Genomic DNA, 21,524 nt, shown 5'->3' on the forward strand with positions numbered 1-21,524 from the left:
CCTGCTACTGAGTTTAAACCACGTTTGTATTTGGCCGTTTTCACATTCAGATCTTAAATAGAATGCAAGTTTTGATGTTGATGAAAGAGCTCAGATTAAAAATTAAATAGATGCAGGTAGTTTGTTTCCTGCAGCTATGGATTCAACTCATTATGTGAAATTCTGCACGTAACACAGCGATACTAGTCTAATCTTTCCAATATGATAACGTTTTTACTTTAGATGCGGTAAAATAACCGACTACTATGCGGATCCCACGTTTCAGCACTCTACCAAGGCCTATATCTCTGCACACTAGAGCAAGAAAAGCGTCCGTCCATGTCTGAAACCTTGGGAGGATTTTTTTTTTTCAGACGAGCACATGTGCGGAGATAGCCTACTTATCCTGTCGTGTAAGTCTATGATCTGCCCAGGCACCGCAATTTAGAGTTGAAAAATCAGCCGTCAATGGAAACATGAATGCATCACGGTGACTTTCCTATCGCGTTCACATGCAACAAGATGAGCTTGAGACTACAGTAAATGCATGATCTGCGCTGCACACTGTCCCCAAATAACTGACACAGGCTGAAATATCGATTTAAAATGTTTCAGGTGAATGAGCAAATGTGTAAAAATATCTTACCGTTTCTATAAATGAAAGTTATGGACGTCCTTAGGCAAACAATCTCTGAATGAAACACCTGGCCAATAGCGTGTAAAATGATGAATTCCGCTCTCTTAGTTCAAACTTGGAAACATAAAAGCCAACACAAACAAGATAAAATGAGGAAATGAAATATTTATTAAATCAAAACACAGAAATGATTTCCTTTCAGCAGATGCATGAAACAAAAGGAAAAAGAACAGAAGAAATAAAAGGAATCAAATAATTAAAAAAGCCGGCTTCTGCCTGTCTCGCTCTTTACAGGTGCGCCACACAAATACGCGACATCACTAAGTGGAAACCAATGCAAGGAGGAGGTTGTCTTTAAAAGGAAGATAGTCCTGCCGGCAAATATATAGGGCCGTATCACAGCATGCCTATACCTCTCCGCTCCCTCCGTTTCATCCATTCAACCTACACACGAACACGCATTGGACGCGGAAGTATACCTAGAGTAGCTCCCGTCCACCGCTTATGCGCGCAGTGGCTCTTCAACGCCATTGGCTGCGGCGCGATCCTCGCCGGGGCTCGAGCGTCTTTTCCCCAAATCACAAGATTTGCCATTCGTCCGCGCCCCAGTCACTCAAAAGCGATCAAGCATTTTTTTTTCCTAAATATGGCATTTGAAGTCAAACATTGCCTCGCCAAGACACGCACGGTGCAGCAGGCGGGAATAACACCACGGCTTGAGCGTGTGTGTGTGTGTGTGTCGCCCCCCCCCCGTTTTCACAGATGTGTTTTACTACACCAGCACCACCACCACCACCACTGCTGCTGCCACCGCCTTCAAGAAAGGGGCAACTGACCCTATGAAAGTCATTTTATCTGTGTGTGTGCTGCTGTTAGGAACGGCTCGTTTTTTTCTAAGTTGAGGTTATTCTCTACTTTAGTTCTTACATGTAACAGTAGAACAACTCCGAAAACATTCCCCTAATAGGCCAACCGCAGCGTACCCTTTTTTTTTTTTGCTACATCATGCCCTCTTCACTGTCTGCGTCATTTCAGCACTCTTTTTTTTGGCTGCAAACCCGTTTGTATCGGTGCAGAAAGCAAAAAAGCCAGCAGGTTTTCAGCACCGCGGACAGCGCAGTTTCTCCACTACAGTATCAGCAGCAGGAGCAGCCTACATGCTTCTCACTGTCTGCCTCAGAGACTCACAGTCAATGGTCAGCCCTCCACACTCGACCCCACACGCTAGAAACAAAGGTGGGCGTTAATTTGGGCTCCCTCGGTGTATTTTAAACAACAGACAACGCTTCCTCTAAGCTTCTACTTGTAGTGATATCACAGCAGTGCCAGCATGTACACCAGGAGCAGGCAGCACACTTATCCCATGCGCATCTTTTTGTCGACTTTGAGAGAGGGTGGAGCAACAGTTAGGCTTGCATGGAAACAAGTGAAAGGGGGGGGGGATCGATGCTCTCAGCAGAAAAGTGTGTTTCAGTATGTAAGGCTATACAGTAGCGCTGGCTCAAAAGGCTCATAAGCTCACTGCAGACAACCTTCAACACAACAGGACCTGCATCTGTGAAAATCCAACCACACAATGACACCCTGTACATACACTAATAATAACTGGCAGGGTAATGACAAGCTGTTAAATGGTTTGCGTGTAAATCTCCTCAAATCCCTTCACCTGCGCACACAACTACACAACTGACACACTTCACTCACTGAAAATGGGATATTAAAACACAAAGAGCACAGAGTCATTAAATGAATTAAAGGAATGCGAAATCAGTGTCAAACACTTGTAACATTCATTCAATCATATTTTTAAATAAGTGAAAACCTCATGTGATACTGAAGCTAGTCGCTACCCATAGATACAAGTGAAGAAAAAGTTGTAAACCCTTATATCCCAGAGGGTATACAGAGTAAAACAGAAAAGCTAACCTTTAAGATTTTTTAAAACACCTCTCTGAATTTCTAATATTAGTATCATCCATATTCTTATGTTCAGGCTGAATATAAACCAGTTTGCTGGAGAAACTTTTCCATATTAATGTTTGGCTCAACCACAGCAAATAGGAAGCAATGAGAGGCATAACTGAGCATTCATTTCTGATCACTGCCATTAGAGTAGACCCAACTCATAACTGGAAGTAATGTAAAGTAATTTCATAGGGTGTGATGCAGAATCAGAGTGAGTTGTAAGTTGTCTAAAGACAAACTTATGTTAGATATCAATGTGCAAATTCTATAAATAGTGCATTTATATATAATCAGTGTTTTTTTGGGTTGTCATTTTCATTAACCTAAAACAAAATACAATCTTTCATTTCTCATGAATAAAATGGTTCCATTGTCAGTGCCACTAAGTTGTTATGCAGAACTTTCAAACAACAAATCTGGAGATCAGGGGATCAAACATGAAACAAAATATTTTCCTATAGTTGGAGCTGCACCCACAGCTTGCGACTCTTTGCATTTGTATTTGTTCAATCTACAAACAAAATGGAGTTGCTACTTGTCAAGTAAGATTCTCAGTCATCCAGGTGATGGAATATCTAATTAAAGCATCTCACAGGTGGAGGGTAAGTGAAACAACAAAAATATCTCAGCTTCAGAAACAGCTGGGAAACTGGGATTTAGGAATGCAGATTATTTCATAACATTGTGATGTTTTCAAAGTTACTTTTAGTGTAAGCAGTCTGCAGTCACAGCTGAATGATGTCTGCTGGCTCACACCATGCATCATTTCCTGCCAGAAAAATGATACAGTGCATCAGTTTCTTGAAGTGGACTTTGCTAACATAGCGCACCATTAACAAGTATATAATCTATAAGGGTGTGTAGTCACTGAGCATATACACAATCGGAAACAAAGTCTGTGACTGAGATACAATAATGGGATACAGCGCGACTGAAAATCAGTTAAGAAAGCTCGATGTGGGTCCAATCCTCTGGCTCAGGCTGCTCATAATTTGCATGATAAAAGTCAAACATTTTAAAAATCAAAATCAATCTTCTAAAAAGGTATTTCTGCGCTTTACATCTCGACAGCAGATGTTTAAGTCCCCCCCTGCTCTGGTTTCTGGCTTTGGGGAAGTTATTCATGCCCACAAATATCAATTAGATCATTAGCATTTAGATAGAATATAAGAATTCTTAAAATGAAAGAACATGGACCTTTTGCCCCTATTTTTAATCGTGATTTGTGAAAGTGTGTCTCAAAAGAATGTCAGAAAGGCTTAGTCGCTTGGTAGATTATATTTAAAAGATCAGACACAAGGAAGGGTCAATATATCAGGATAAATCAGGGAAATATGAGGGCACCAGTAGCTCTGTGAGACTTGTTTCCAGGAATAGAATCGGACAGGAAGAATATGGAGGCAGCAAATTAACACCTAATAAAGGGAGGACTGCTAAGCTAATTTCTCTTGTCATCTCAACATCATTTTCACTTCAGATACAGGCTCCTCCTCAAAGTCTGACTTATATTAAGCTAAACACCCAGAGACATTTTCACAGTGCAGTCGATAATTTAGGCTTGGGGTTGAACAAATACAAAAACTCCCTGAGCACTGTTATTGTATTAGTGTATTAAATATTATGCCACTCAGGAGATTTCACTGCGTGGCAGCCAAGGCAACAATCATTAGAAAATCTTACTAGACTCCCGTAGCTTCAGTCCAGCACCATCTTCCTGTCAGGCCCTCGCAGCATGCTCCTGGCCAGCTACACCATACCCAGGGAGCGGTAAGAAAACAACCATTTTGATTCCACCAAGGAGACAAAGAGGCACAGCGCAGTGTGGGGGAATGGCCATATCTGACTTTGTTAGAGGCAGCCTCTAGCTGGTTAAAATAAACGATTAATTGGGAGCAGAGCAAATCATTTTACAGTTAGAATGCATCATATGAACATGGAGTGCATGAATCAAATATAAAGTGATTTAGCAGACTCAGGAGGCTTAAATAGTCCTCACAGTGAAGAGCCTGCTAACAAACAACATTCACTGTCATTCCTTCCCCTTCTTCTGCTTCCCCCTCTTCCTTTTCCTTTTCCTGTAGGATTGACAATTGCACAGTTAGCACATTGCTACGTCCCCCCTCTGGTTTAAGCATTCAATCAGCAGCTTTTAGCTTCTGACTTTTCTCTGCAGTCTCACCAACAGTAGTGACTGCCTTTAGCACAACAGCAGCCTTTGTTTTGTTTGAGTTTAACACCATCTTTGTTACTCACATCAGCTGCACTTCCTGCTCTGATATTCACCTGCACCCTGATGGTGTGGCAAACAGCCTACTGACCACACCCACAACAGGCTGTCTGGGGTGGGGGGGTGGCCTTAAAGGAGCACCTCTGAAAATAAAACCTCCAAACATTTAGACGTTCACTTTATGTTCCCTCACGATGAAATAAAGAACCTGGTGTTGGAACATTATGAGCAAAAATACTTTTCTTAAAAGTACACATGATAGTCAAAAGTATTAGTCATATGCCCAGGAGGAAAAAGAGCCCAATATTCATCTGAGAGCTACAATTATGTCATGCTGCACAGTGCTTACCGGCCACGGGCTAAAAGGTGGCAAACAGGTTTATCAGGGGACTCCTTACTGTAAAGCAATATAACTCTAATGGAGAGAAAGCACCAGCATCCGAACCTGGCTGGGGAACAGATAGCCCATCTATATTTCAGGGCCACAAATATGAACAAATGTGTGTGTAATATGCACCACCACCCACCCACCCCACCCCCTCGGAGGGAATGCAGGTCAATGCCGGGGGTCATTAACCTAATCCATCTTTGTAATGTGGAGCACCAAGGTCTCAAATGTGGGCAGCAGAGACAAGGGAGTCTTTTTTTCTGCACCAGGTCAATAATGAGGCACAGCAGGGGGCGCTCTTTCCTGCCTGAGTGACTCATAAATCAAAAAAAAATCTAATTTCACATATACTTTAATTAAGTATCTTTACTCAAGTGCTGCACAGTTCTAGGTACTTTTACTTTACTTGAGTCTACAAATTTGTTGTATTTGTTGTAATTTTTGTATGTTTTATGTCATTACCTTCATCTTGCAGCTAGTTACTTCTCACATCAGTTTATGAAGATAAAGCATGCAACAATATATAGTACAACAGCACCTCCTAGTGCCAAGGTGCAAGTCATAAAACATTCCCACCTCTATCCTCTCTCCATTTGGATCCCCTCATCTCCTTGCTGCTCATTGATAATCCGTATGACTGATCGACTGGGTCCCACCTCTTGCTATTAAATGTCAAGGGTGAGTGCTCTTGACCTCCGCGCCCTCCCACTTCCCCCCCGCACACTTACTGGACACCTGCGAGGATGACAGGCCCACATTTTATCGCATGCAGCGTTCTGTCTCTCAGATAGATTTCGGCAAAGAGACAAAGATGTCAATAGCAGTTCCTTTGAGACATTAACGCTCCCTGTGCTGGAGCCACTTGTGTGACAATGGTCTCAGCATTGCATGGAGGTGATTATTAATGCTCCCTGCTGGGACTGGACAAAAATATGTCTGGATAAGCCTCCTGAAAGGCTGCAAAAGAGGGTAATAAGCACAACTGCGGTAAAGTATCTCTTTGGATGTGTCTTTTCCTCTTATGCCCAAAGATTACTGTGATCAGAAGGGAGTAGAGGCAGAATGTTAAACAGCATAGTACAGTTAGTTATAAACTGGCATGTCTTAGGGGATAAACAACAGCTTTGCTCAATCATTTCTTAGTATAGTGACTGTTTTTTAAAGCTTTATTTATTCATATTAAGATTGAACAGACATATCACCTTTCTAACTCCTGTTCCACCACTGGCTCCATATATCATTATATGATCCAAGTAATCATTGAATTTGTGATATCACTGGGGTGTAAAATTTTAGGTTTTGTACCAAAATGAGATTCCACTTCTGTTACATAGCTGCACTAAACTTATATCTAACTACTTAAAGTAATGTATGGGAAGCAGCTCTGGATGTTACATTCCTTGTGTCATTTCACCCACTAATCAATGATGAAATCCCATCCATAAGATCACAGCCATAAATGTTGATTAAACTGTCATCAGTTATATGCAAAATTTTGATTTTGAATGTTTAAAAAAAGCCACTATTAGTATATCACAGAGAAAGGATTAGGGCTCCAACTAGTCCAGCAATGTCACAAAATCGCTATTACTGTATATAAATATGTGTTCTGATACATGGATAAAGGATAAATTCGCTTTCTTAAAAAGTCTTTCTTCACCAAAACAGATTTTTCTTGTTGTAACCATAGTTCCTGTTCTCTCTAACATGCCTCCAGTGTAAGTGATGGAGGATAAAATCCAAAAAAAAAAAAAAAAAAAAATTATTCCAGAGGTTATCTGAGTCGAAATAATCTTAATGAGTTAGACAAATGAAGTGGATATCTTCCAAAGATATCGTCTATTTAGAACCAAATTCAACAAGAAAACAGTCTGTTGAATTACAAATAGGGAATTTAGCAATAAAAAGACTGTAACTTTGTCTCTGAATATATTTTTGCACTGAACCAGGACTGTGGATTCTGCCCCTCCATCACTTACACTGGATGATACAAGGATCTCTTAATGGAAGAAAAACCTGTTCCAATGTTCCTCTGAGCACCAGGCTTGAATAACTGTGACCCTACTCTGTCCTTCAAGACTTACCCGGGTATCATTTCACATGATAGGCAGAAAAGATCCTGCATTCAATCCTCAAACAAGAAACAATGCTCAGATAACACAACAGTTGCTCCTCAACCATCCCTCTTTCCAGTCTTGAACAAACTGTCTAGGACCACAAACGTACATGATGTACCTTATATAATAGAAGTGCTCAGTATTATAAGCACTTGTACAGACTACTAGCAGCACTTAGCATGGTACTGTATGTAATGTAAAAAAAATAGTTATGTGTTCATCTTTTCTTACATTATATATCCTTACTACTTCTACTTCTTGCATAAGCACTGAAGAAACATAAAGGAAGAACAGAAATAACATCACATCATCATCTCAAACCCCTTTTTCACCAGAAGGAGAAAAAAAGCTTCAATAGATCACTCCACCTTTTTGTATATTTCCCCGTGGTATTTGAGGTTGATGCTCATGGATGATGTCATTGATCGTAGACCATTCAATATGGGTCCTGCTGGGAAGCTGGTGCTCCCACTGTGACTGTTACTGGCTATGTAATGCAAGACTGGGTGATGTCATTGCAGGAGCACGAGGGAGCACAGAGACAAAAATGACGGTGTGACACAGCAGACAAATTGATGTAGGATATACAATATGGGACAAATGGGCTTTATTGAAGATGAATTATTTTGTGTATTTAATTGTTTTACATGGCCCTTTGCCAAAATTTAACAGGGAACACCAGGCTTTTTTTCTCTTTTTCTCAGACCTCTGAGACCTAGGAAAACTTAGACAATGAATTTTTTACAATACAGCAGATGTCTTTAGATCAAATATTCAAGGTCAAGGAGACCGGAAGGGGAATTATCTATTTTTAAATCCCTTGTCAAACGTTTTGAGTGACAGCCGAGAACAACTGAAGGCGTCTGTGATGGTCAGATGAATAGAAATGAACGAGAATGAGAGCTGCTGAATTGCACTTTTTTTTTTTTTTTTTGTGGCAACAATCATGACAAATCTATGCATGCAGTGAAATGAATTATTATGATGAAAGAAACAGAAAGTTTATTGGAATTCATTTTTTCACTACCTTTCAGACAAACCAAATCAACTGCAGTCACTTTGTCTACTGAAGAAAAAAGAAAAAAGAAAAAAAGAAAAAGGTACATTTATTGAAAAGCTGCTGTAGCGTGATATAAAAAAAAAGCCCTTAAAGCAACAAAAATCAAATAAAACCTGAAAACAATTTCTTTCATCTCGATCCTTGGGGAAATACTGCTTGCAGTAGAACAGAGCGAGGTTTCGGATCTCTGAGAAAATAGGGCATGAAATCTCAATTAGATGTGTCAAGATCCTGGGAAATTTCAATGCTTTTTTACACACACTTGTCTCTGGGAGACACTGAGGAGCGCTTGACCACCCAGCGCCTCATTCTCCCCCTGAAATAGCCTGGTCTAAATAGTCTTATTGGAGAGCAGGATGGACAGCGTGGGCCTATCTCTTTTGGGGGTAGGGGTGGGTACAGGGGAGGGGAGGAGCAGGTGCAGGGGAGACAACGATCGATTTGGTTGTCCACAGATAAAATAAGAAATCAAGGGGTTTTATGTGGCACCACTCCCTGGCAAGCCTTCACAGAGTCCAGGAGATTAGAAAGTGAATTTCCCAGAAAACAAACAAAGGGCATCATTAAACAGCGGCTCTAGACTGCTCACAGTTTGTCTCTTAAGTGCAATTTGATCTTTGGCTCCCTTTTAAATCCAAATGTCTTAGAAGTAGAGGGAGTTTTCTGAGCTCTTGTCTGATTGAAAGCCAATTGTCTCTGTCTTCAGCCTGTCTTTACACAAGAAATACACTGTCTTTGGAGAAAATAAGCTCTTTGATTAGCAGCAGTTTCATCTGTGCCTCCAGTACTTATTTAGTTTTCTGTAGTGCATGCTCATTATAACGCTATTAGAACAGTAACGCTTTAACACATTGTGTCTTAATTGATGACACAGGCTTGTGTTGCTTCATCAAGAGCATGATAGTACACTCAACAGTGAAGACACCAGGGTCAAACTGTGACCACAGGAAAGTTAGTCGTGAGCTAATTTCTTTCAGATAAGTGCATTTCTTTAAGCTCCTTCAACGATTCTTTTTCTACTGAATAGCACAATCCTTTAAAAGGCTATTTATTTGCAGCCAGCTGCCAACCTGGCTAACAAAAGCACAGGTCAATTTACAGTACAAGCTGTGCTTTTAAAACTGTTTACCAGCCACATCCTGCACAGTCAGTCCTTGTATCATTTCACCCACTAATCAATTACAGTGAGAAAAACCAGTCCAGGGAAATGAGGGGCACACCAGAACACAGAGTGTGTTTTACTCTGATTTTATTATGGCTTAAAAGCATGAAAACCTCATTGTACTGCAGGCACATGTGTGATTAGTTGTGGTTATTGTTAGCCAAAGCCTATTTCCACCTTTGCCTGCTATTGTTGTGGTGTTTTGCCCGTTGGAATGTGACAACCTCATGCTGTAGCTCCAAAATGTCAGCTTTTCAAAACAAATGAAAAACAGCATTTGGGGTTTCTAATACAAAGGCCAGAAATTTATCCTGATAGCTCTGAAAAGAAATAAGAAGTTGCAATAAGAAAATAGGTACATAGAGGTACATATTGCTGCATACATACCTTTACTGAAGCAGCATTTTCAATTCAGGACTTCTGATAGAGTGTCGTATTGCTACTTTTACTTTAGTAAAGGATCTGAATACTCCCTCCACCAGCCGAACAACCACATCACAGCAGCAGAAATGCTTCATGTGTGATATGTTCCTCTCTAAATCACAAAGAAGTCACCCTACAATGAGGATATGATATTTATATTTCAGTAAAATATCTTCAACAGTTTAAAACAGCCAGCCCAGTGCTGGACACGCTGTAGAGACTGAATTGCTACTTTTATGATGTTCAAGCCAGTAATCAAGATGACAAAATGTCTGGTTATTTGAAAGATAAGATGAAAACTGACCCCACTGCAAAGGCAACTAACAAGAGACAGGCAAATGCACAGTGTATTTGTCCTAGATGAAGAATTGTGTGTTCATATCTGTGAAATCCAAAAGGCCTCTTGTTATATCGCAAGGTGTTCCTGACCTTGTATTTCAAAAGTGCCAGATAATTGCAATTTATTATGCATTAGCCAAATCAAGCGTCAGCCAGGACTTTGCTGGACTAAACATGAAGAGCCAACATTTTCCTCAAATTAAAGAAAAGATTTCATTAGGAGGCGAAGAGCGAGGGATAAATGTTATACATTCAGGTCAAACAAACAAGTGATGGGATGATTAATTATTCAGCCATGGCAGTTCGCTGAGATAATGGCTTCTCCGCCCTAATGAATTTAACTAAAGAGAAACATGTTGGATCCTATTTTGGTTCATCATCTGAGGTATGATTCAGCTCTGCAGTGTCACTTTAGTGCATCACTACAGCTAATTGCTTCCACCCAAAGAAATATTTGTACAAATTAGACAGCCCAGCTATACTGGGAAGATGAATTGAGCATGTATCTCATTCATTATTGCAAAGGGATTTATTGGGATGAGATTGGAAACACATCCATAGAGGACAAAGAGGACTTGCTCATTCATTCAGAACTACTTTTGTCCAAGGTCTTGGAAAGAATAGCCTACATGTTTACAGTTATCCACACTGAGGAAAGAGGAGTAGCTATTTCAACAGATGTTGAACTCAAGGGAACTCAAGGAGAGGCAAAGGAAAGGCTTTTCTTAGCTCCATTTATTTTGTAATGAAACACAAAAAAGTTCATTTTGCCCTTTGGATAATTATTTGTACTAGTGTCCATGTTGAACATACTATTAAGAATGCTGTATGAATGCATTCTTCTGTTAGGGCCTTGAAAAAAAATCTTAAGATTTGCTGAACACAATGTAAAAAGGACAAAAAAAATTTGCCCTGAGAGACACAAGTTAAGGCAAAGACACATCAGTGCCAGACGAAAATGTTTAAACTTCAGTAATAGTAACATTTGTTTTCATCCTAAAACTCAAAAAGAGCAAATGTGTCTTCTGAACAGCTTAGTAACCATCAAGTAACAAGAGCCATGCTAGCAGTATTGTGAGGCACTGAGCTAATTCTAACTTGAGTAAGCTAACATGCTCATAATGAAAATGCTAACATGTTGATGTTGTTAATGTTGTAGCTTTGTCATCAAATTAGATTAGCAAATTAGCACGCTAACATTTGCTAATTAACACCAAACACAAAGTACAGTCAGACTGATGGGACAATCATTTGTTCTGTTGGTATTTTGGTCACAAACCAAAGTATTGGACACATAATAGCCCATCAACTCTATTAAAATTAATTCCGTGTACATCTGTTGAGATATCTCAGCCAAGACAGCGGTGGACCGACACTGCCATCCCTTGAGTCATGCTACTACCTTGCATAAATAGCACTGATACACTTACTGAAAACTACACAAAAAAGTTTCAGGGATTCACCATATTCTACATGTTTGTGAAGAGCTTGGCGAGTCAGAGATCTTTAGGTGTCAGTCAGGATGTGAAAGAAGATGAGAAAAATCTATTTCGATTTCTGTCACAAAATGGAACGTGCAGGCAAGAGGATAATCTCGACCACCTTTTCCAGGGCTGCAGACGCTGATCATATGGGTCTATGTGTGATTATAGGGAGCTCAATTAATGTAGACCCAGGGGACAGTTCAATCACAGAGACAAACATTCCCCCAACATAGATTACGTGACCTGCAACCAATGGTCCATCTTAGCTCCATTGATTGAGTTCAACAGGTTTGGGATGTTGGGCCTTGCAGGCATCCACTTGAAACTCACAGGTAACTCAGAGCCTGAAGAGAAAGAGGACTTTTTGTGGTAGAGTTGTTGTCATTGCAGAATTGTATTCCAGCACTGAAATAAGAAAAAAAAAGAATAATAGAAAGAGGACAGAAAAAAAGAAGATATTTGAGAGAGTCTTAACCACCTAGTGAGCATCAGTCATGTTGAGCCCAGTGCCAAGGCCTCCAAATACAAGCTTTTGCTTTGATTTTACACTTGGAGCAGCTGTATAGTTGCAATTTTCCATCGACACAGTCTCATATGCGCTCATATCTTTCCCCCATTTTTCTTGCAATGTTAAATATACCTGTAGTTGCAGAGAGAAATAGGATGAATATTCTACAGAGACTGGCACCGCAAATCCGTTTGATACAACTTCTTTTTGCAGATCACACATAGGTCTCGTGAATTACTCCCTTTCCATTTCAAAGCACTACAATCTGGGATTTTTACAGCGAAGATATCTCATTTAAAATGGAACCATAATTGAATCTGAGATCACGCGCTCCCAGATATGGCGCCTGTTCCCCTGACACAGGCATATCAGAAGCATCCTACGTTTCAAAGTGGCTTTCATGTGATTTCATGAGAATATGGCTAATACGGTGTGCTTAAGCAGATCACAATGGGCATAATCCCGTGTTTGGAAGACTACCTCCCAGTGGTGCACAAATAATAAAGAACCCCCTGTCGAAACAGACGAAACGCTTCAGTCGCTCTGATTTGTTGTGACTGAGACTGAGATTGAACAGTAAAACTGTGACAACCACTAAAAGACAATTGTCGTCCTCTTTGCCTGTGCAACTGTATGCTGTGCATAGTACATGGGCAGAAGAAAACAACATAAGCTGAAGCTAGAAAGGAGACAGACTTGATTCTTGAAATAGAAATGTTACAGGAATTAGACAGTGTCTTCCTTTTAAATTATGAAGAGTCTCTTGATATTAAAAAAGACTATTTTTAATATTTTTGTGCCTTACTAATGCCTAATTTGAATAAAAAGTTTCTTGTGTAATATAGTATTTGATCTTTTGTTGCCACTGGTAACCTCTTTGGTACAACCACTTGCTGCCCAATTAAGCAAATCTTAATTCACAACACTCTTATTTTAAGCTTTGCTTCACAAAATGTAATTTAGAGCTGGCTGGCTCATTGTTTGTGCTTTATACAGCCTCTGTCCTCCTGGGAAGAGAAGACAGGCATTTTTGAGCAAATCAAAATCAATAGCTATCTAAAGGGGGCGAATCTCATGACATTAATCTTCTGGATCCACGAGTGATTCGCACTGTTATTAATCAATGCTTTAAACTGGAGAAATTTGGCAATTAATCTTTAATTCTTTAATGGAACATACACACAGAGGCAAAAAGCAGCTAACAGTGGGGCTAAGTTATGCCGGCTCAGAGCTTATTCAATACAAGTCTAATGAGGTCTATTATGAGTCAGATGTGGTCTTTTTGAAGCAGCTGAGTGTGCAGGAAGAGGGTCCATGAAGTGGAGGGTACAAGTCATTATGCTCAACATTTTCCAAAATGTACAAATGTGAAGGAAGATGACTTCAATAAGAATGGCTCCGCTGGTCCCCATGGTTATTATCTGTCCCCAAAAAAGCATCCAAGCTTAAAGATCATCATATGTCCCATGGCATTTGATGAACTTTAGATGAACTTCATTATAGAGTTGAAAGTTTTTTGTGTTTAAAGTGATTTGGTGATCCTTTTGCTTGTTTAGGTTAATGAATAATCTATTTCTCTGGCCAAAGGAACCCCACAGAGGTCTCTCCACACTAGATCAGACATGCAGCTCACTCTGCATTTGTGTAAGCCTTATCAAACAGGTGAATCCACCATGGCACCTACTTAGCGAGAGCCTGAACAAAAACACTACAGAAGAGAAATCAGTCAAGCCTGTCGCATTGACCTACTTGACAGTGGTGTGTGAGCTGAACAGTGAGAGCTTGAGAAGTCAGTGTTGGTCTTTTTCTTTCTCACTGTCTGTCCTTCCTGTTTTCTCTCTTTCTCCATTTTGTGTTTTGCTGCATTGTGTAAAACACATGTGCTAAAGCAACAAAAAAGTGCAGAACAGAATAAAGCCATTACCATAAAGGACAAAATGGCATTTCAGTTTTATTAAAAATCTATTTCACGAGCCCAATTAAATATCACAGCTCTTATTTTGTTCATTTAGAAATCAAATTAGAGGCATTTAGATTGAATGAAAACAACTCTTTGAGAAAATATCTCACTGACAAGAAGGAAAAGAAGAAAAAGCTGCCAAGGGCACCACTGAAAGCAAGTTGGTAAAACATTACGCTGTGCAGTTGTGCCATCATTTACACCTTTGCTGTACTATTCTGTGAACAGTGAATACAATAACGTGTGCTGATTATACTGCATGTCAAAGAGAGCTAAAGTTTAGCTGCTGACGTTTCACAGTTAATAATCTGACTTGACCTGAAGTAGGTCTACACTGATACTGGAAATATCCAGACTGAAACAGTGCACCACACTGGTGGCTGCTCAAAAGCTCTTGCTGTCACTCATTGTATGGCTGTCATGGTAACTGCTGGTAAGGCTAAAAATCCCATTAAATAATATTTCAGCTGAACATGAGAAGAAAAAAAGTAAGAGGTTAGCTTTTCTCTCTCTTTTTCTAGGCTATACCTGAGCAACTTACACTGAAAGCACAATGGTATGTGTGCTACAGTTTGCAGAGTGATTTCTCAATCTCCATGATGTGCGAGTGAATAAGTGTAATAAGAGGCAGCGGAGGTGGGAGTTGAATCCTACAGTTTGTTTGCGTTTCATGCTACTTTAGGAATTCTCACTGTAGCGCTGACATTTCTGAATTTCACACAAGCCAGATCCAACTGATACATTTTACACAACACCAAAGTTTGCAACTTTGTTTTCTTTTAATCTCTTAACAACATGGCTGGTGTGCATTTGTTTATCTTGCCTGGTGCCATGTTTAAATTCAACGATTTAAGGCAGACACATTGTTTGCTTTTTTCCTGAGAATGAGATGAGAAGACTGAGACCAGTCTCATGCCTGTGCATCAACTATAGAAGTAGTTCAGGCTAGCTAAGCATTAAGACTAGCAGCAGGAGAAACAACTAGCTTAGCTCTGTCCAGAGCAGAAAAAACCAACACCTCTAAAGCTCAGAAATGTTATTGTGACATTTCGTCATTTTAAACGAGCTATTTGTAAGTTTTGCTATCGCTACATAACCAATATTAGCATAACAGCTGTTCACTTCCCAGGCTAGAGGAAATATCATGGTTTCAGAATCAAACTTCATTCCTTTACTCGTGAAGAGTTGTCTCCAGCAGTGGAGAGCAACAGCAATATTTTTCTTCTAGTATTATCACTTCTTTTCTACTGACATTAGTATAACATTCTGCTAACCCTGGCCTGGCCGGCCTGTCTCGTCACTTTCTGATAACGACTCACTGTAGTGTCTAGACTACTGTCTAGAAGCAGCACTGCTAGGAGGATTCTAACCATGTGTACTGTAAGTGCAACAGTGGCTAAAGCAAAGTTACAAATAGCAACTTTAAGGGTACTTGTTGGAGCTATTTTTTTGCTAAACATAAATGGTCCTCTGGGCAGTTAGCCTAGTGACTGGCAACCTCTTCTGGCCAGACAAATAAGCAATAAGCATTTTGTTCATAAAGAAACTGACAAACAACCTGGATGCAGGCAGTAATCCTTCCTCCTGATATAGTTAAAGGAATAAGCATTTTCAGGAAATATGCTTATTTTAGTTCCAAAAGTAGGCTGCAGAAACTGATACCAATATTTTTAGCTTAGCTTAGCATGAAAACTCATGAAATTTGCCCAGCAATAACTCTAAAATAAAACATTAAGTTGTGGCTATAAGCATAGTTAGCTGGAGCTACTCACATTGAACAAATGCTGAGCGCAGTGTGCAGCGTAACAAAACCTTGTCGTCACAGTGAGGTTTCCACTGTGCAAGAAAATAGCTCCAGGAGTTACGGTTTCATTTGCTAGAAGATTACAGTGTAGAGAAATGTGCTCCTAGTAAATAAAGTTAAATATAGGCAACTTGAAAACAATGTCAAAGGAAAGAAGAAGTCAGTACAGTACAACACAAAGATGGAGACACCTAGGCTAAGACAGACAACACAGATCTGGGCCTGATACTTAACTGAGGGATATGAGGAAGGACAACGGGAAGGAATCTGGGACAAAATTAACACAAGAAATGGGAGCCTGAAGAGAGGATTGACACATTCGAAACTCCCCTTTAAGTCACAAATGGGCACTTCACATTTCTGTTTATGTGTGGGTTAAATAAACAAGATACCTCATGTAAATAAGAGATCTCTGGAGGTGTTAGTAGCTATTTATATATTTTTTACTTTGGACAGGGACAGGTCAGCTGTTTCCCTGCTTCAGTCTTTATGCTAACCTAAAACTAGGTCTGTACTTAATGCATAGACATGAGACTGATATAAATCTTCTCAACCAACTCTTGGAAGGAAAGCAAATAAGTGTATTTCTCAAAATGTTGAACTATTTATTTCACAAAAATCAGGGAAATACAAAGAATCCCTCCTAGACTGAATAAAAAAGAATACTCTGGCCTTCCACACACCATGTAGAGAGGAAGCCAATCCTCACATTGTTCACTACAAACTCTACATTTCACTCGTTTTATTCTCTGTCATGGCAGCTACTCCCGACACGGGGGAACAGTTTAGAATCAAACTGCCAGGAGTCGACAGCTCTGGTGTTTAGGGAGAGAGAGCAAGAGAGACAGAGAGAGTCTGAGAGGGAAAGAGAGAGAGAGCGAGCGAGCTATGGAGGAAGAAATGTGGAGGCACAACAGGTAGCTCTGTCAAACTCCAGGGGTCTGCCTTGCTGATCCCTGCCTCTCATTAGAACAGAAGGATGACACACAGGCAGTGGAGGAAGTGGGGAGGATTCTGGGAATGAGGCAGAGGGGGAGGAAAGAAACAAGAGAGAAAGAGGAAGGGCAAAGTGGGCTCCTAAAAGCCCTTCCACTGACAGGTTTGGTGTAGCATGTTTCAGGGAATGCTGCTGGTAAAACAAAGCTTCATGAGAGGAGGTTTGGGCGGGTGAAAGACAAGTAATTGGAAGCTGTGGCATGACAGGCTGCTGGATGAATTCCCCCTGACCCACTGACTCACTAGCAGGGCTGTTTCTGGAGGTAACTGGAACTGCAGTACGAGCCCAGGGAGGTGCCACCCCCACAGTTTGAAAACAAAGGTCTCTGTGGGTGTTGAGAGAAAGAATACACAGGAATCCTCCTCCTCCAAATATGTATAGAGCCACCACCAACATATACACAATCTTGGTGATGGTGGGAGTTTGCAAGTCTCACCTTACAAAACTCCACATTTGACAGTTTTCTTGAGGGGGGGTTCTGCTAAGAGGCACACAGTCACAATCTGTATGCGTGGTGAAATACCAAAAACCAGTGGCTGGCACGAAAGCACTGTCATCAAATGCAGAGACAGTGCAAGAGGCTGTCAAACACCAGGTACTGTACCAAAGTCCTGCTGTCTGTAATGACAGAATTTTATGCTCCGGTGAACATGCAAGGACCACCATGTCACAGTGTACACACAGAGAAACCGTGAAGTGCAAAAAAAAAAAAAAGAAAAAAAAAGACAGAAGATAACTTGACACATACCGAGAGAAACAAAATGGCCTCCTGTCAAGACAGGTCAGCAGGAAGAGGCTGGCCCACTCTGTTACACCTCAAACAACTCAAAAGAGCAGGGAAACTCTGAGTAATCAGAGTAAAAGTGGAAGAGTTTGTGGTGAAATTATGACAGATTCAAAACCTAATTTCAGCAGTGCGGACAACATGGGAGTGAGTCATGGCTATGTGTTTTTAACAGCAAGGTGTTTTCACACAGTTCCCTAACACAATAGAACCTGAGGATAAAACATGTACAGACTCTTTGGGCACTGCTTATTTGCTCTGAAACTCAGCACCTAGGGAAAACAGAAAAACAGCTATGAATTATTGAATGTCTGACCAACCCCTTCCCCCCTCCTAAAAAAACTAAAGAAAAAAAACCCCAAAATGTTGTGTCTAGACACAACATTGTATTACTATCGCTTGACTGCCAGCACTCAAGTATTTAGATGATTAATTCAGCCTGCTGAACATAATGTAAAAGTAGTGGTAGTAGCAGGAGTAGTATTCTTGATTTGGTGATTTTGTTTAGGATATTAAACTACTTCACCTTTGGTCATAATAAACATCAATATAAACACTAACTAATGTTAATTTTACTCCTTTACCACCCACCTATTTTAATTTAACATCCAGAGCCTTTCAGTGAATTTCAATGAGGGTTTTTTTTTTTAAATAAATAATTTTGTTGAACTGTCAGACTTGTGAAATCACATAGTCCTGTTTGTATTTATCAGTCAAATTTAAAGCGAGCACACAAAACTCCTCCTTCAGCAGATAAATGTGAAGGCAGCTTTCTAGTGTCAAACTCTGCACAGTGAAGGTCAAACATCAAAGTGAAGTTACAAGCTAAACAAAGTTGTGAGCGGAGGTGTACTAGAGTTTGAACCTAGATGATTCTTACAGCAGAATATTCTTTTGAAAATGACTTTACCTACTGCACATGATGTGCAAGTTCTGAGACTGCGCCTATAGCAAGCATAAACTGTAAGTGATTTTATCGCAAATGTGCCTAACACAGGTTCAGATGTTGATATTAACGCAGAATACTGACTCGCTCACATCATGCATGTGCATTACCATGCTGCGCTTCATTCACAGCGGGAACAGTCTCTACATTTTTTGATCGCACCTTGTAAATAACCTTTTAATCTATTAAAACATCATATATTGCATGATCACATTTATGTAACTTTTAAAAACAACAATGGTGAAAGATTTATGCATTTTCAAGTGTGTTTCATTAGCCCTCAAATCTATGTCTGCAAAGACACAATACTGGTCCCCAACATCTTATGACAAAGTCAGCTTTGTTTCATACACGTGGCTTCCTTGTGGCTTTTCAGTGGTGTTCGGCAGCTGATACTTTTAAAAGCTCCTGTGAAGCTGAGGGCATTGGCTGAGGCAAGGTGGGGATACTTATGTCCTGAGAGATGTCTCCATCACTGCGCTTCCTGCTGAAGAGGAAGAAAGGCACTGCTGAGGGAAAAAGTGGAAGGTGAGGTGTGGTGGTGGTGTTGGGGGTACAGGGGTGGGGGGGGGCATAATGACAAGCCATAAAATTTTTAATGCCCCCAACACCCCACCCTTTTTAGTGAGACACTCAATTATTGATACATTTATGGTCTGTCCAAGAAGCTGCTGAGAGTTAGGCCAGTAGGACAGTGTGGGGCTACCGGCTAAAAACAACAACAACACACCCCCGCTCCCTCCAGCAATGTCTCTCTTTCTATCTGTCATACTTGTCAAGTATCCAAATGAATGAGGGAGCAGCAACACACATGTTCTGGTGGAAGCAATAATATTTGAATGTCAGAAAATAATTCTTGCAGTAATATTTTCTAATATTAGAGTCACTGCAAAGGCCATGAATGGCCATGGGGGAAAAAGAAATGACTTACTACTTTTGCCCATGACAGTTCATAATTCCATTTCCAATATCTTTTCCTTTAAAAGTTTAAGGTCGCTCTTGATGTACTTGGCATATCTCATATACGTCTTTTGAAACCTGCTTCTCGTTCTTTTTGTGTTTTCCTTTGTCATTCAGCAGCATGTTATGTGACAGCTAAAGTGAAATCTCCTTTATTATTTGCCTGCCATCTTGTGCCCCTGCATAATCGCCCTGAATGCCTTGTAATTACACCTCCCCTGAAAAGAGTATCGGACGCACGGCTTTATTGAGAATGATGAACCGATGAAGGCGGACTTAAACAGCTGTCCTTGGCTCCTGCCTCATCGGGAGGTGGGGGAAAAAGATTTCACATTTTCTACGGATGGCGTCCCACATTCCCAGGAAGCAGGTTTCAGTGAACATCGATACAGGTCCTTGTCATACCAAGTACAACAACTTCCACTCATACCTAGAGCAAACAAAGAAGCTCCCAGAGGAGCTGTGTTGTTGAATTACTGAGCAGGAATCCCATCTCCAACTAAAATATCTTCTGCTGGATGCATCACTCTACAAGTCACAGAATATTTAGAAATCATTTTGTAAAAAGATAGAAGAAATGTCCAGTTTCTACTAACACAGAGCAATGTAATTACTGGCTATGTGGCCACTGCTGGATTCTAATTGGAAACAGAGTGGCACTATTCTGGCTGCCTCCTGTCAGTGGATATGCCACTTGTAATGTATGGCATCCCACCCACTCACTTCGAGATCACACCGCAGCTCATTGTTGAGCTTGTTTTCCACATTGCTGGCCGGCCAATTTGCAGCTATGAGTTCAAAGAGCTGCCCCTGTATTTCCTCGTTCTTTTCCTTCTGGTTGCATCTAACTAAATGCTCGCAACAGGTTGTTATTGTAATTAAAATATCCTTTTTTAAATATTGATGTAAAAAGCTGTTCTTTGTCTGCAGATTCATTTGAATCTGTGGATCATGTTTTTTTGCCATTACACAAATTATTGATTTAAACAAATTCACAGCATGCAGAATAAAACAGTGGGGAAGCGCGGCAGCATAGAAATCAGCCAGCTGAAGAGAAACTGCATGAATGGGAGACTCAGACACACATGCCCTCAAGACGAATGATCTTTCACTGGATGCTGACACTTGCCAATTACAAACCACCCACATCCCACTTGTTTTTAAGAGTAATTAGTCAGGGCCAGTGTGTATTCCAGGAAGGTCTTGGGAGATGAGAGAAATCTGCCACAGGTCAGCCAGCTCAGTGGAGGGCTTAGTGCTCAGAGAGCCCCCTCTCCATTCAACTCTGTGCTCAAAATGTGTGGGCTGCATTGAAGTGGAGTAATGGAGTGAAGGTTCGACATGCTTAACGCCCCCGGGGTCAGCCACGATCATCATCAGACAAGAACCATAAAGGAAAAAAAAAATCACACACACACACACACACACACACACACACATGATCACTGGGAGGTCTTTCCATCTCATGCTACTACATCATAGATATGACAGATTCAATATGGCAGAGAGAGATGGGGGAAAGATCTACATGTGGTGCGCAGTCAAAGTAGATTCAGAAGATAACTTTTTGTTCTGCCTGTGTAATAAATATGAAATATTTCTGACACATATTAATAGGTGGGAACATTCAGCTCTCAACCATATGGCTTTCTCCTGATGAGAGCAAAAGGAAAATTGTGACTCAGAGAGGCCGTCATCACCAGTGAGAATGAACAATAGTGACTGGAAGTAGTTGTCTGAAACCTCATGCTGTTTAATTAAATGGGGACTTTAAAGAAGCTTTT

The 21,524-nt window shown here is 40.5% G+C and overlaps 1 protein-coding gene across 5 annotated transcripts in view; it reads right to left on the reverse strand.

The window, feature by feature from the left end:
- Positions 1 to 21,524, reverse strand: part of elavl2 (ELAV like neuron-specific RNA binding protein 2) — a 146,957-nt gene that overhangs the window by 30,336 nt on the left and 95,097 nt on the right. For 2 of the 5 annotated variants that reach the window (XM_018694105.2, XM_018694102.2), the window contains exon 1: positions 626 to 1,052. The exons of 1 other annotated variant lie outside the window; for it this stretch is intronic. The gene's annotated coding sequence lies outside the window, so the exon portion shown is untranslated. Of the gene's footprint in view, positions 1 to 625; positions 1,054 to 21,524 lie in introns of those variants that run through there. 2 more of the 5 variants (XM_018694103.2, XM_018694098.2) reach the window with 2 other exon arrangements.

Source organism: Lates calcarifer, linkage group LG14, assembly GCF_001640805.2.
Source record: "Lates calcarifer isolate ASB-BC8 linkage group LG14, TLL_Latcal_v3, whole genome shotgun sequence".
In the NCBI taxonomy this organism is placed as follows: Eukaryota; Metazoa; Chordata; class Actinopteri; family Centropomidae; genus Lates; species Lates calcarifer.